Below are 13428 nucleotides of genomic sequence, written 5' to 3' on the forward strand. Positions count from 1 at the left end.
GTAATTACTATCTTTCTTTTAAAAGCAAAAAATAAAAACAAAAATGATGTTGCTTATTTTTGAACTTTATAAAAGTAGAACCATATTCTACATACTCTTTTGTAAGACTTCTTTTGTGACATTCATCCACGTTACTCCATATAAGCAGTCATTTGTTCATTGTTGTTGCTGTATAGTATTCCATAGTGTGAATATAACCCAGTTTACCCATTTTCTCAATAGTGTGTACTTGAGTGCTTTCCAGTTTAGGGTCAAATACTGCTGCTGTGAGCATTCTTATAAATAGCAATATTGCAACAATTATGATACAGTCTGTGAACACTAGTGTCAAAGGGTTTTAACCCAGTCTGGCGGGGTGGAAGAAACTTGCTGACGAAGTGAAATTTGAGTTAGGAGGAATGCAGTCCAGACATAAAATTGGTATATGCTGACTTCCAGGACAGGAAGCAGGTTTGATTCAAGAGCTCCTATAGGGTAAGACTGGCTAGGTACTGACTGTGAATCATGAAGCAGGCCTCAGAAGGCCCCAGAACTTGCACCATATACTGCCCACACGACACCCAAGATTTATGCCATCCCCTGCCATTCCCACCCCGGATCCCTCTCCTCTGGACCTGCTCTCAGACTTGAGGAATAATAATTGCAACTCCAGGTTGGTAACTACAGAATGCAGGGATTCCCTGGTGGAAGACAGCAGATGAGTGGGGTGGTGGGGAGCCATGTGACCAGAGAGCTCCAAATTCTTCTGTTGATGAAAACTTCCTTTCCCAATTGGAGAACTGGGTATGGTTTTTCATTAGAAGAGGTGGTTAGACCGTGTTCTTAGACTGTCTCATGGAATGATTTGGAGGGAATTTGCTCCCAAATAGAGTTAGATGGAATAGATTGGTTCTCCCAAATTTTTTCTGCAAATGGGAGGAAGAGAAGTACAGGAGGTGCAGTGGAGTGTGAGGAAGCTGTGCATTGGGTTAGAGGAACTATGGAAGGACCAAGAGAACAATAGCATTTTGTTAGAAACTTGACCTGGCATATTTTTCTGTTTGGGTGTGAGGAAACAGCAAATGGCTGAGTGGCTGAGGAGAGGCAGTGTAGCAAAGGAGCTAACAAATGAGCCCTGAGATCAATGGCCTGGACTTGAACTCTGACATTCCTGTTTACTAGCTGGGTGATCTTGATCATGGTGCTACACCTCCTATGTTTCCATTTCTTTACATTTGACATGGATATCCTGAAAAAGGTGGTTCTGAGGATTAAGTGATACATACAAGGCATTTAGAACAGCATCTGCTTTATCCCAGCATCATGTAAATGATAGATATTATTAATTAGGCCCCATCACTCACCAGTTTATGACTTTGGCCAAGTCACATTCCCTCTCTGAGCCTCAATTTCTTCATCTGCACCCAAACTCTGAGGTCTCCAAGGCTCCTTCTGATAACAGTTATGATTTTCCAAAACTAAAATCGTATGATCACAACCTGGTGCCAAAGTATATTTTGTATGCTCTTGATGTTGACAATCACAGCCTCGAATTTGTCTAACAAAACCTACTACTTTCAATCTTTGATGGTACATAGTCTGAACTTAATGCATTTTGTTTCCATCGAAGGCTGATTGGAACCCTATGTTAGATGAGTAAAAAATAAAGGTTCATTGTTTGTATTGTATTTTCTCATTCCGTTTAGTTTTTAAGATTTCAATAGCTCACTCACATGAAGAAAAGTGAGCATTCTTTGCCCCTCTCCCTTGCTTAGAGGTTCACAAGCCACTTCTGTGAAATCTTGGATAAAAAAATAACCCCATAACTTTTGTATAAACAGATTGCTATCTTTCATCTTGATTTCAAGTCATCTTTTCCTTTCAGCCCCTTTTTGCTTCTTTCTCTGTTTTCCCCTAGGACTTCAGAATCATTACTGCTAAACAGAGGGCACAGTTTACTTTCATCACAACTTAAAAGAAAAACTGGAGGTTATTTATCTGGAAACAGGATCATGGCGAAGGGTGCGAAAAAGAGAGGGAGTTTAGGATGTGCTTTCAGCTGCTATAACAACCATATATAATATCTAGATTTTCTTCCTTCTTTGCTTTTAGTAGCTTATCTAATCTCTCTTCTGGTGTCTGATTCTAAAAATCACTGGAGATCATTTTATGAAAGAATATGTTATTTTTAACAATACTTTGAAAAGAAACACAAATGCAACCGTGGCTTTCAAGTATTGGGGGTGGCTGTCCTACCTGCCAGGCTCTTTACTGTGTGTTTATAAATGTCATTTCATTGTAATTTTCTCTTTCTTCCAGAACACTGTAGAAACTATATTACTTTCTGGAGAATATAGTGTTAGTCTGATAGAACTGGAGCCATTAGGAAACTCAATGTATGTTGTGAGCTTCTAGAAGGAGCACCCTTATGGGTTGCCAGGTGTTTAATAAGTGTTCTTTGATGATTTTTCCAGGGACTTCAGTTTGTTTTGTACATCAAGTTGTGTTTGACCACATAATTGTCTGGGCATCTTTCTCCTTTATTGAAGGGAATCCTGATCTGTGTGTATGACACTGTGACTTCTTAAATGCTTAAACAGAAGAGAATGTAGACTGAAGTTATACGTCAGTGCATAATTGTGGAGGTACTATATGCCAAGTGCTGCATTCAGTGCCAAGTTAGAAGAGTATAGTTTGCGGTCTTCTGCAATTCATATTCCAGCAGGGGGAAGAATCATATACATGAAAAATGCAAATAATCTTACACTGTGTTAGTCTAGAAGAGATAGGCAGTAATTAAAGGAAGCTGAACACCTTACTTTCTTCAGATAAATTTACCATCACAAAGATTCACCTGCCACTGAATAGTAGTTCTTTCTCATGGTCCCTTTTTGGCCATTTGAATTCAATTCACAAATATTCAGGGAGCAACTACTCTGTGTCTCTGCATTAGGCTCTCTGTTCAGCACAGGGTTTACAGTGGTAAACAGGACTGGATCATCGATCAGTCAAAGATATATTTGTATATAATTTTCACATGCAATAGCATGAATGTGATTTTCAAAGACACTTTTCCAGCTTTCCAAATTTCTACCATATTGTATGTTCCTTATCTTAGGCAGAGCCACAGACATCCAACTAATGGCCCAAGATATACACCTGAGCAGTTAGGTTTTTGAAGATCGATTTGATTTTGTTACTCCTTAACATCCTACAGGGTCCTCTGTTGCATATCTGGGATCAATAATGATGTGTCCTCTGCTGACCTTTCCATGACCCACCCGACCCTACCCCTCACCCTGTGGTCCAACTACATTAAACTACTGTGGAATGACAAGATGTAAATCTTCAGTGATACATCCTAGTCAGAAGTGGAGGGAGGAAAGGAATTGGTTGGTAGAAATTAATAACAGAACTTTTAAAAGTTATAAAATATTTTAATAAAGTGATAGTTACTTCTTTATGGAATGAATTGTACTCATGTAATTCCTTCTTCCTTACATCCATTTCCCTCCCCCACTCCTCGCTCCTTTTAGAGTGAAAATAAGCCCGTGACTTTGCCCAGAGCCAGTGAGACCCTCTGACCCTTCATTATTTATAGTGGCCTCAGTAGCAGCAGTCCTCTATGACTCACACAGAAATGTTAGCAGTTTGGGGCAAAGGTTGTTGGCATATAGTGCAGAATACCTTCCCTTCTTCGACAGGTCTTCCACATGTAGCATAAATGGGCACATGAGTCGCTTGCTCATGTCTGCAAGACTGAAACAGACAGGAGAAGAGAACTGTTTAACTGGATTTGATATCTGGGGATTCATGTAGGATTTCCATTCCCTTCCAGGATGTGGCTAGATCCTATTTTGGTTTGCAAATTCCTGTCGTTCTGATTATTAGAAATTTCCAGAAATTGAGGTTGAATTTGACTGCCAAGAGTAGTAAAGGAGGCATGCAGAGACAGATGTGGGAAAAGCAGCAGGGCTGAGTTGAGGGTGCTTCCCACAAAGCCCATCCTGCAATCCAGATTTCTCACTCCTTTAAAGACCTGCTATATTATTGGCAAGGGAAAAGCAAAACAAAACTGCTCTGCGACTCTTCCAAACTTGTGGCTGCTTTTTTACTTTTTTTCAAAGCAATGGAAAGCTTGTGTGTGTATGCTGTGTGTAGACTCATTTTTGTAGGTTTTATTCTTAAAATATATGGGAGAAAGGAAATAGCTGAAATGTGGTTACATACATGGAGTGACAACAGGGCTGTTGAAGATTCCTCTTAGTGAATCTTGCTGGTGTTTTAACAAATGGACAATAATGACAGTCAGCACATTGATTCTTTGAATGGAAGCAGCCACAGAAGTGCTGCTTAAAATAGTGTGTTGATTTTCACATAAAAGTAGGCCAAACTCTCTCTGTTTACAGTATTAATCTGCTTAGCAAGCCCTTTATTTCATTGACAGTAAGGAGATAAGCTTCAGCCCAGCTGTGACCAAATTACCAATCCAGCAATAAGTATTTGTTGTCTGCTGTCTGTGTGCTACAGATACTGGGCTCCATGGTGGATGCATACTATAAAAAACATGTAATAACTCCAGGTTGTCAGGAGGTTGAGTCTAGAACTAAGGAGACTGTTAACTAACATAAAAATTAAATGCTACCTTGTGGAAATGAACATACAGCATAGGAAATGAGAGCACAGAGGGTGGCATAGTGCTTTGTAAAGCCAAGTGGGATGATTCTCACTGGCTGTTAAAGGAGAGGTGGGATTGAGTAGGAAAAATGTGAAGTTTTCCATAAATGGGTAAAGGCTGGGATATAGGCATAAATAATGGGTGCTCTGGAATTTAGAGAAACTTGACTCTGCAGTGAGAAGGAGTGGATGAGGGGCGGGAATGATGAATAAGAGGAAGGGGAAGGGGTGAGGGAGAGAGACTGACCCGTAAGGGAAGCCTTAGAATGCCCAGCAGAAGAGAATTATCACACCTTCCTAATCAGTGCAGTCTGAGAGGTTTTATTTTACCACTTTCTTCTTCTGAAAGAAGGCAACTCTAATAGAAAACAAAGGTTCTGTTTATTTGGTCAACAGCAGTGTTGGAAGGAGGCAGGGGAAGGGCAACAAGGAGGGAGTGGTCAAGAAGAAGAAGGGATTTTCTCATCTGTGATTGTGTCTCAGCTTCCCAGTTTGTAAAATGAATGGAAGATTACTCAGCCACAAAGGACCATCATAGCAGAGTCTTTTATGTAGGAAAGACTCTGCTTAGAAATATTCTCTGTGCTAACAGAGTGAAGTACCTTTACCAAGGTACCACAACCTCCAAGAGAGTGCACTGAAGCCACAGCTTGGGAGCAGCAGTTTTTGAAGAAGGCTCTGCAGCTGGTACAATAGTTAGAAGAGAAAGGTGAGACTCAGAGGAGCTAGAATTGGGTCAGAACATAAGGCAGAAATGTGTTTTGAAAGATCTCAGTAAGAGACCCAGGGAAGGAGGGCATGCCAATAATAATGGCTATGCCAACACCATTGGACAGTCATAAAAAAGGAGCCCAAATGCAAGATAGTTAACTTAGAATTAGGGTCAGTAATGCAAAGAGTACACAGGGCTTAACTGCTTGCGTGTGATGTTTGTAGCAAAAAAATCACTGAGGACTATGTAGCCCTTTGCACTTACACCAGGTGCCTAGTAATAGGCAAATTCATGGAGACAGAAAGCAAAACAGAGGTTACCAGGGGTTGAAGAAGGGAGGAGTGGAGAATTAGTTTTGGGTCCAGAACTTCTGGTTGGGTTGACAGTCACATTCTGGAGCTAGGTAGTAGTGATGGTTGTGCGACATTGTGAATGTACTTAATGCCACTGAATTGCACACTTAAAAACAGTTAAAATCATAAATTTTATGTTATGCATATTTTACCACAGTAAAAAATATCTGCCTTTTCAGAATTAATGAAATAACTATCTGTCCATAAGGAAATATATCTAACCTCATGTTATGGAAGGGGTAAATCGGGAGACGTTGATACCAGACCAGTCCTCAGTCTTAAGGTCTTGACATTGCTGTCCTCCTGACCTTGTCTGTGTGCTGCACGGAGTCCTTCTCTGCCAGGCCACCAGTGTGATGCTGAATTACTCCTGAAACTCTAAGTAATTTATCCCTAGTCATTGTGCTGCTGGGTAGGGTTTGGAAGGATTTCGTTAATCATTTAAAAGACTATTTACCTCTTAAGGCTATTTAACTCTGACAAATATTTTGTATTCTCTATTTTTAAAATATTTGAAATATCAAACTTGTTTTCAAGAACTGCTGATCATTTGTGCTATTCTGTAACCCTGTTCCCTCTGCAACTTGTTCCCTCGGCAAATAAAAGCAGCCCTAAGATGAAGCGCCCCACTCTTTTGAAAAATTTACTTTGCCGGAAGGGCTGTTGAGTGGCTAAGTTTTCCAGATTTTCTCACTGTTGGTGGTTCTACTGAGTGTTTGGGTTCTTAACTCACAATGAAGTCTCACTTTCAGCACTGCAAACCGTGATCCCTTCCAGATGGTCAGTCCATTATTGCATGGGAAGCTCATCCCTTTGTCCTTAATAGGTTGGTCTTTTTTTCTCAAGAATATATAGAAAACTTGGACATATCTTGAGACATTATGAAGTCTGCTGTATTATAGGGAATGGAATCTTCTTTGTAATGCAGAAAAACATAATTGCATCTCCAACAAGTCACTCTCTTTATTTCCATTTTGCAGACATTGACAGCCACAGAAACTCCTACTTGACCAGGGCAGAGCTTTTGTGACTTCAGAAAATGATCATGGTCTCTCCTGTAGAACTCAACAATAGCAATAGTGCTAGTGATGGGAAACTAAAAGCAATAAAGAAAAGACATTTCAGCCAAAGCATCAAAGAGGTTATTAGGTGCAGTGAGAAAGAATTAGAAGAGCAGTTGAAGGGTTTTTTCAGAGAAAACTCTTGAATATAAGGTGACAAGTCCACACTCCTCTTTTCAAATTAAATGGCAAGTCGAGAAAAGTGGACAGTAAAAACTTAAATCATGCTTATGTGAGCCATCTTCCTAATTAATAAATTAATCCATCTTTATCCAGTTTCCCCAGATGAACAAAGGCAGTTGCATTATTGTTCAGGCTCGTGTGAAGCCTTTGGTAACAAAGGTTATTTGTATATCCTTTATCCTTCCTCATTTTCATACTAGTGTCCAATTGAGCCCAATCATTGTATTTCACTTTAACGTTGAAGGAAATGGCAGTTCTTGCTTGAGCCTGCCTGATATATTCCATGTTCTTTTCATCCCACAGCAACTAAATTCTAGTTAAATTTATTTTTGAACAAAGGTAGTCAGCCTCCAAGAGATCCTCTTTTACATGAATGACAGCAGACAGTTCCAAGACCATTCATTGGCTTATATCTATTTGCTGTATCTAGACAGCTATTATCATGCATGTGGTACTTCAGAACAATCTCAGCCTGCTGTCAGTAGCGATCAGCCACTGAAGGAGCCTGCTTCAGCTGCACTTATGCTTGGCATCTTGAATATGAATGAAACTTTCAACATTGCCTGGATATTTGTACAAGTTCATGCTCAGAGATTGGTGTTGGGAAAAAACTTCCTTATTCGCAAATGTTGTATATATTTCAAGGGGCTTTAAATGTGTATGAAATGGTTTTTGGCAGTCATCTTACAAACAAATTCACACAAATGAAATGTGGCCCTCCTCCAAACCTGGTCACTAGAAATAATGGCACCACCTGGGAATAAACCCAGGAAACCTTATCAGGTAGTGGGTTGCTAGCCAAAGGGCAGGAGGGAGAAATGCCAGAGAACTACTATTGCCCACCAGAACTATGAAGGGAGGATAAGACTCAGGGAAATGCTTTATCTCCAAGTTAAAGAGATGTTGGAATTAATGAAGTTCCAGCTAGGAAAATGTGTCCTGCAAAATAATGTTGTCAGTTGTTCAGTAATACTCTGCTGTGGTTAGGGTCTTTGTTTGCTTCTTGGTTTTTGCTATGTACATTATATGGATTTCATTGTTAGAGATGATCCTCACAAGACCCTCTTTTTATTTCCATTTTTCAGAAGAGAATCCTGAGTTTCGGTAAGGTTCAGAGACTTGTCCAAAGCCAAAGAGCTGGTAGATGGTGGAGATGGAGCCAGGCACTTAGAGGCCTGATGGTTCCAGAATTGTAACTTAAGTCCCCTTTTGCCTTTCCTCTTTGTTCACACTAGTGATCTTTCACTATTGCTTCTTGCAGACTTCCCTAACTGAGAGAGAAGAATAGAGGGCACTGTCATCCTTATTTCCTGTTCTCCCAATGGACATTTTAGTCTCTTGTTGCTTTTGTGTAAATACTTTCTCATGGTTTTAGGTTAAGTTTATCTTTATCTGGAAGAAGGGACTAACACTCCTGAGCAGAAATGTAACTGTTGTAGAATTTTTTTTATGCCTGCAAAGATTTGTAAGACCTTATACTTAACTTGAAGAGCTTACAATCTAGTAGAAACATTGGAAGAAGGTAAAGTAACATTTGTTAAGAATCTCTGAGTCTCAGTCACTTTCATAGCTATTTTGCAGAACTACTTTTGTTCAATCCTTAAAATAGCTGAAGTCTCTGTTAGTGTCCCTATTTTACAAAGATAAAAGGTTCCAATATGATACACGAATGGCCCAATGTCATACAGCTAGTAAATAGGAGGGACAAAATTTAAACCCAGGTGTGCCTGATTCCAAAACCAGTCTTTATTGCCATGTTCACCAAAGTCCATGTTATATAAGACAGTGTGCCATCAGATTCAGATAGAAACAGGTTCTGCCTACCAGTTGGAAGGAATCAGAGCCATACAGAAAGGCAAAATGTGAGCATGAGGATAGAAGGGGAGAGCAGTCTATGCAGGAAGGAAGCCTAAGTGAGGTGATACGGAGTCAGAAGGGCATGGGGCACAAATTACCCACTCCTAACCTGGGAGGCAGTGACAAAAAAATTACCATACAGGACTCTTTTGAGGCCCTGTAATTGGAATGAATCCACTTTAAACCCTTGAGTGAGGATCCATTGGAGGGCAAGTCTGCCAGCAGCTGCTGTAATTCCAGCTACAATAGCTTATATTAAAGTTGCTGCAGTTAAAAAAATCATAGTTGGATCTTGGGAGCTGGCAGGCGGTCAGCCACGAGGCGAGCCACTGCCCATCCCCGCACCTTGCCTCTCAGCGCCCCCTCGATGCTCTTAGCTGAGTGTCTCGTGGGGCCCAAAGAGTTTACTTTGAAAAAGTTAGAGTGTTCAAAGCAGGCCCGAGCCACCTGGATACCACAGCTAGGAATAATGGAATCAGACCGGGTTCTGCTGGTTTTCAGAACTGAGGCCGTGATTAAGAGGGACAGCTGGGCGCATTCATATTGCACCACTAGAGATGAAATTCTTGGACCCGTGCAACATGGACCAGAGCAAAAGCATTTGCCAAGAATGTTTTCATTAATCAAGAATGAAAGTCAGAGAACACGATTAGAGCTTGTTCTGTTGTTGAAGCTCCACTGCTCGCTGCAGGAAAATGATTCCAACACCCTACTTTTCTGAGAATTAACCAGACAGTAGGCAAGGTTATGCCATGTGGGAAAGATACACAGAAAGGACACATGGACACTTAATACAATGAACTAAAAGATGTGCCATTTGCACAGACATGCCTACAAACAATGTATCGTCCAAGGAAACCAAAGTAGTGGAGGGGTCAGAATCCATGGTGGGTCAAGCAGATGTGTCCTGGACAATTAGAACTTGAAGCACAGAACTGAAAGCCAAGGGAGCTCTACACAAGGGAAAGCATATTCATTGGTTCAAGCAATATAGGAAAAAGAAATGTCCTATATGACAAGAAGAATTCTGGGCCAGTTAATTTCTCTTACCTGGCAAGATCTGGCTCATTATCAGCTAGCTTCCTCGAAGAGCCAATGTACCATGTGCATTTTGTGCAATTACACATCTCCTCTGAATAATCAATCTGTCAGGAACAGGATTGAGGCTGGCATCTCATTTGCTGCCGAAGCCACCAAAGATCTGTAAATCATGTTAACCACTGCTGAGCTCAACTGAGTGGTGGCAGGAGGATGAGCTACTTGCCTATGGTGCTAAGTTGTAGACTGTTCCCTCACTGTTGCTTTTTAGGGCAAGCCGAGTGCTTGCAAATATTCTCCAAATTCGCTCATTAGTTCCTAAGAAATCTTTTAGACTCCTTTTTCTGTCACGGACAGACTGTGTCCCCTCTGCTTGGAATTGATTCATTAATACAATCATGTTGAGGTCACAGATCTTCGCTCATAACTGGGATGCAGGGAAGTGCCCACAGTTAGAGGACATAAAACCCACATCCGTCAAAAGAAGTGACCTGGCAATGAGCAGAACTGTTGTGTCCCCTCTGCCTGGCATTTCATGATGTGGCTAGAGGCATGGAGACAGACTCTCCACACATATGCAGGGCAAGGGTCCCAAGGAAGATTTCTGACTTCCTCCCAGAGTATAAAGATGATTTAGGTCAAATTACTGGAATGCAAACCATCACAGGAGCTCTTCTCTTTTAAAGGTCAACAAGAGGTCTGATTATTTGTGTTTCTCAATAAAGTTTGACTTCAATCTAGAATCCAAGAATTTTAATAAAGTAGATACCTGTCTATCCAAGATTTTTTCTTTTTTATGAAACATAGTACTCTGAATGGTCAGGGAAATATTCAAAGATGCTGACCATATGTCCTAGAAGTCCCAGGAAGTCAGCTTTTTCTAGGCTGATGATCCAAGTGTTTGATTTAATTGCAGTTTTAAAATTTAGGAGCAGGCATAGGAGGGCTTAGTGCAGTTGTTTGTTTGCTTTGTTTTAGACAGGGACAAGTGACTGTTGGTTTCCTTGAAGGAGGTCAGGCTTAAAGTGAGCTAAAAATGAAAAGGAATGTTGTAACTCAAGGAGCTCTTTCAAGGCAAAGACACATATAGAAGGAAAGAAAAGGGACAAGTAGGTCAAAGAGGAGATAATATAGTTGAGCAGAGATAAATGTGACAAATAGGTATTTCATCAGATTGAATCATGTTTAATCATGTGTTATAGACATTTGCTGACATGTTAGTTTATTGGCAAATCACCTTAGGGACAAAGGAAGGAAGAACGTTCCATTTTAGAAGCATTGGTAGCATTTCTCTGGGACTTGAAGCATTTCCCGTAATGATGGTTTAATACAATCTTGGTCAATTACCTTTCTGTAGGAGCTGGGGTTATATGCTACCTTGCTGGAAATGTTAAAATCCCATTAAACTTCAGTTATTAGTGCAGAGGGGAAAAAACAAAAACAAAAAACAAAACTGAGTGATTCAATTAAAACACAAGCGACCAGATGTCTATGGCACTGAATTAGTTTAGCTGTTGTGACCAAGAAATACTGCTTTTCAAGCTGGCTAAAAGCTTATTCCTCTTTATTCACCATAATTATTAGCTTCCCAGCCCCAGTTGTCAGATTTTCAGAGATTTAGCCCATATCCGAACACATTAAGCAGTTCCTTCTGTGCACAAATATGATATAGCCACCACTAGGAGGAGGTGAGCAGGGACTGAGATGGGATGTCCATACTTCCTCCCTAGCTTTGTTTCCAGAATATAGGCAGTGACATATTGCCCATCTATTGAAATATTGCTTCTTGGGGTAAAGGAACAAAATAACTACCTGACTTAGGTATAGGGCACATTTTTATATAGTTCTTTAGAATTTGAAATTTCTAAGAAACAAACAAATCATGTGCATCTTCAATTCTTTTGCAAAATAACCCACAAATTGCAGTGTTTGTTGGGGGAGAAAATCACCTCCAAAGAATGCTGACTTTTAGATCATAAATATTTTTGCTAATATTTAGTGGTGGCTAAAGTGCTCAATTCTTGAGAACATGTTTTTTCTTTTTTGCTTGAATTGAAAAGATGGTTCTACATGATTTCTAAAATCCTTCTAGGAACTGGGTGACATAATTTTATGAAATGGTTCTACAAACACCAGGAAAGTCCAAAACAGACAAAGAAAATATACAAGAATCATAAAATCTGCGTATTAGATACCAGCAGATATTCCCGTAATGGTCATTCTTAATTGAATCTCTTGTGTTATTTGGTGGGCCTGTAGATCTCTTAAGTATTAAGTTTGGAGGAGTCTAGCTTGATTTTAATCATGTTGTGATACTCAGATGTTGTGTGGATGGATTTATTCCAGTTAGTCATTAGTTTATAATTAATATTACATTGGTAACATAAAATCAGGCTGTTCTACCAAGCTTGAATGAAGCTCAGTATCAGTTTTCTGTGGGGTTAATAAAGAGATCCAGAGGCACGCCCTGATGACGGGACATTCCTAGGTAGTGCAAGCAGGCATAGCCCTGTGGGGTGCTTTAAATTGGTCCCAACTTTCAATGGCACGGCCGAAGTAATTTTGATGTTGAAATGGCCAAATGCCACTATAAACCTTGCAAATTTCTGGCTGAGAAAATTGGTGAAGCTCCCAGGCCTTTCTGAAATAAGGAACATGGGCATTTTTGTTTTGAGAAAGCTGGGAGGAGTGGGCAGTGAGGGAGAATCCAGTTTTCAACAATTGCATTTAGCTGACCAAAAGGCTGTGACAGTTCCCTTGATCGGGTTGGAGAAACGCTGTGAGCTCTGTAAGTTTGGTAGAGACAGTTACACATTTCATACATAGTCTGGCTGGTTATTTACCAGGCTTTGACATTTACTGCACTAGTACGCAGATAAGGCTGGCTACCAGTTCTCAAGGAAAGTAGGCAGGAAAGAATTGACACGGTTAATGATACATTTACCTTCCTTTTCAGTTTTCTGTGCTCAGCTGTGAACACTTGGAGCTAGCTTCCATAGCCACCAGCCTGGAAGAAACACATAAATTTAAAGACTGAACAGGCTTTATTTTGTTTTATGTTGGCTCTCTGAAAGATTCCCTGTTACGTACATGATCCTGTCATTGTTATCAGGCTTGCAGAGGGAATAAGACTTAGGTAATTTAACAGAGGCTTGTCTCCACTTCAGACAGTGGTCAGAACTGGGAATGCTAGTGTTGGGACATGCCATGCATATCGAGGCCAGCTGCATACATCTACTCTCTTTTTGAAGCTGCTGTGCTCAACAAGAATAGTAACACACATGCCATACATACACTAATATACAGCATAGGGCAAATGAGTTTTCATACATTATGTTATTTAATCCTCACTCTAACCTTCATAGGTAGTTTTCAGTGTGTGTCCATTTGCAGAGGAGGCAACTGAGGTTTACAAAGGGTAATGTACCCAAGTGACCCATCTAAGAAATGGTAAGGCACAGATTTGCTATTTTAAGGGCCCCCAGATTTGAACACTAAGCTGTCATCCTACAGTAAAAGAAAATTCTTGCATTTTGAGTTAAACATTCTAAAAATTATCATCTAGTGA

General features: G+C 40.2%; 1 protein-coding gene across 10 annotated transcripts in view; it reads left to right on the forward strand.

The window, feature by feature from the left end:
• The window catches only part of SORCS1 (sortilin related VPS10 domain containing receptor 1), a 502721-nt gene that overhangs the window by 40862 nt on the left and 448431 nt on the right, over positions 1–13428 (forward strand). The gene's annotated exons all lie outside the window — the stretch shown is intronic.

Source organism: Manis javanica, chromosome 7 (genome assembly GCF_040802235.1).
Source record: "Manis javanica isolate MJ-LG chromosome 7, MJ_LKY, whole genome shotgun sequence".
Classification (NCBI taxonomy): domain Eukaryota; kingdom Metazoa; phylum Chordata; class Mammalia; order Pholidota; family Manidae; genus Manis; species Manis javanica.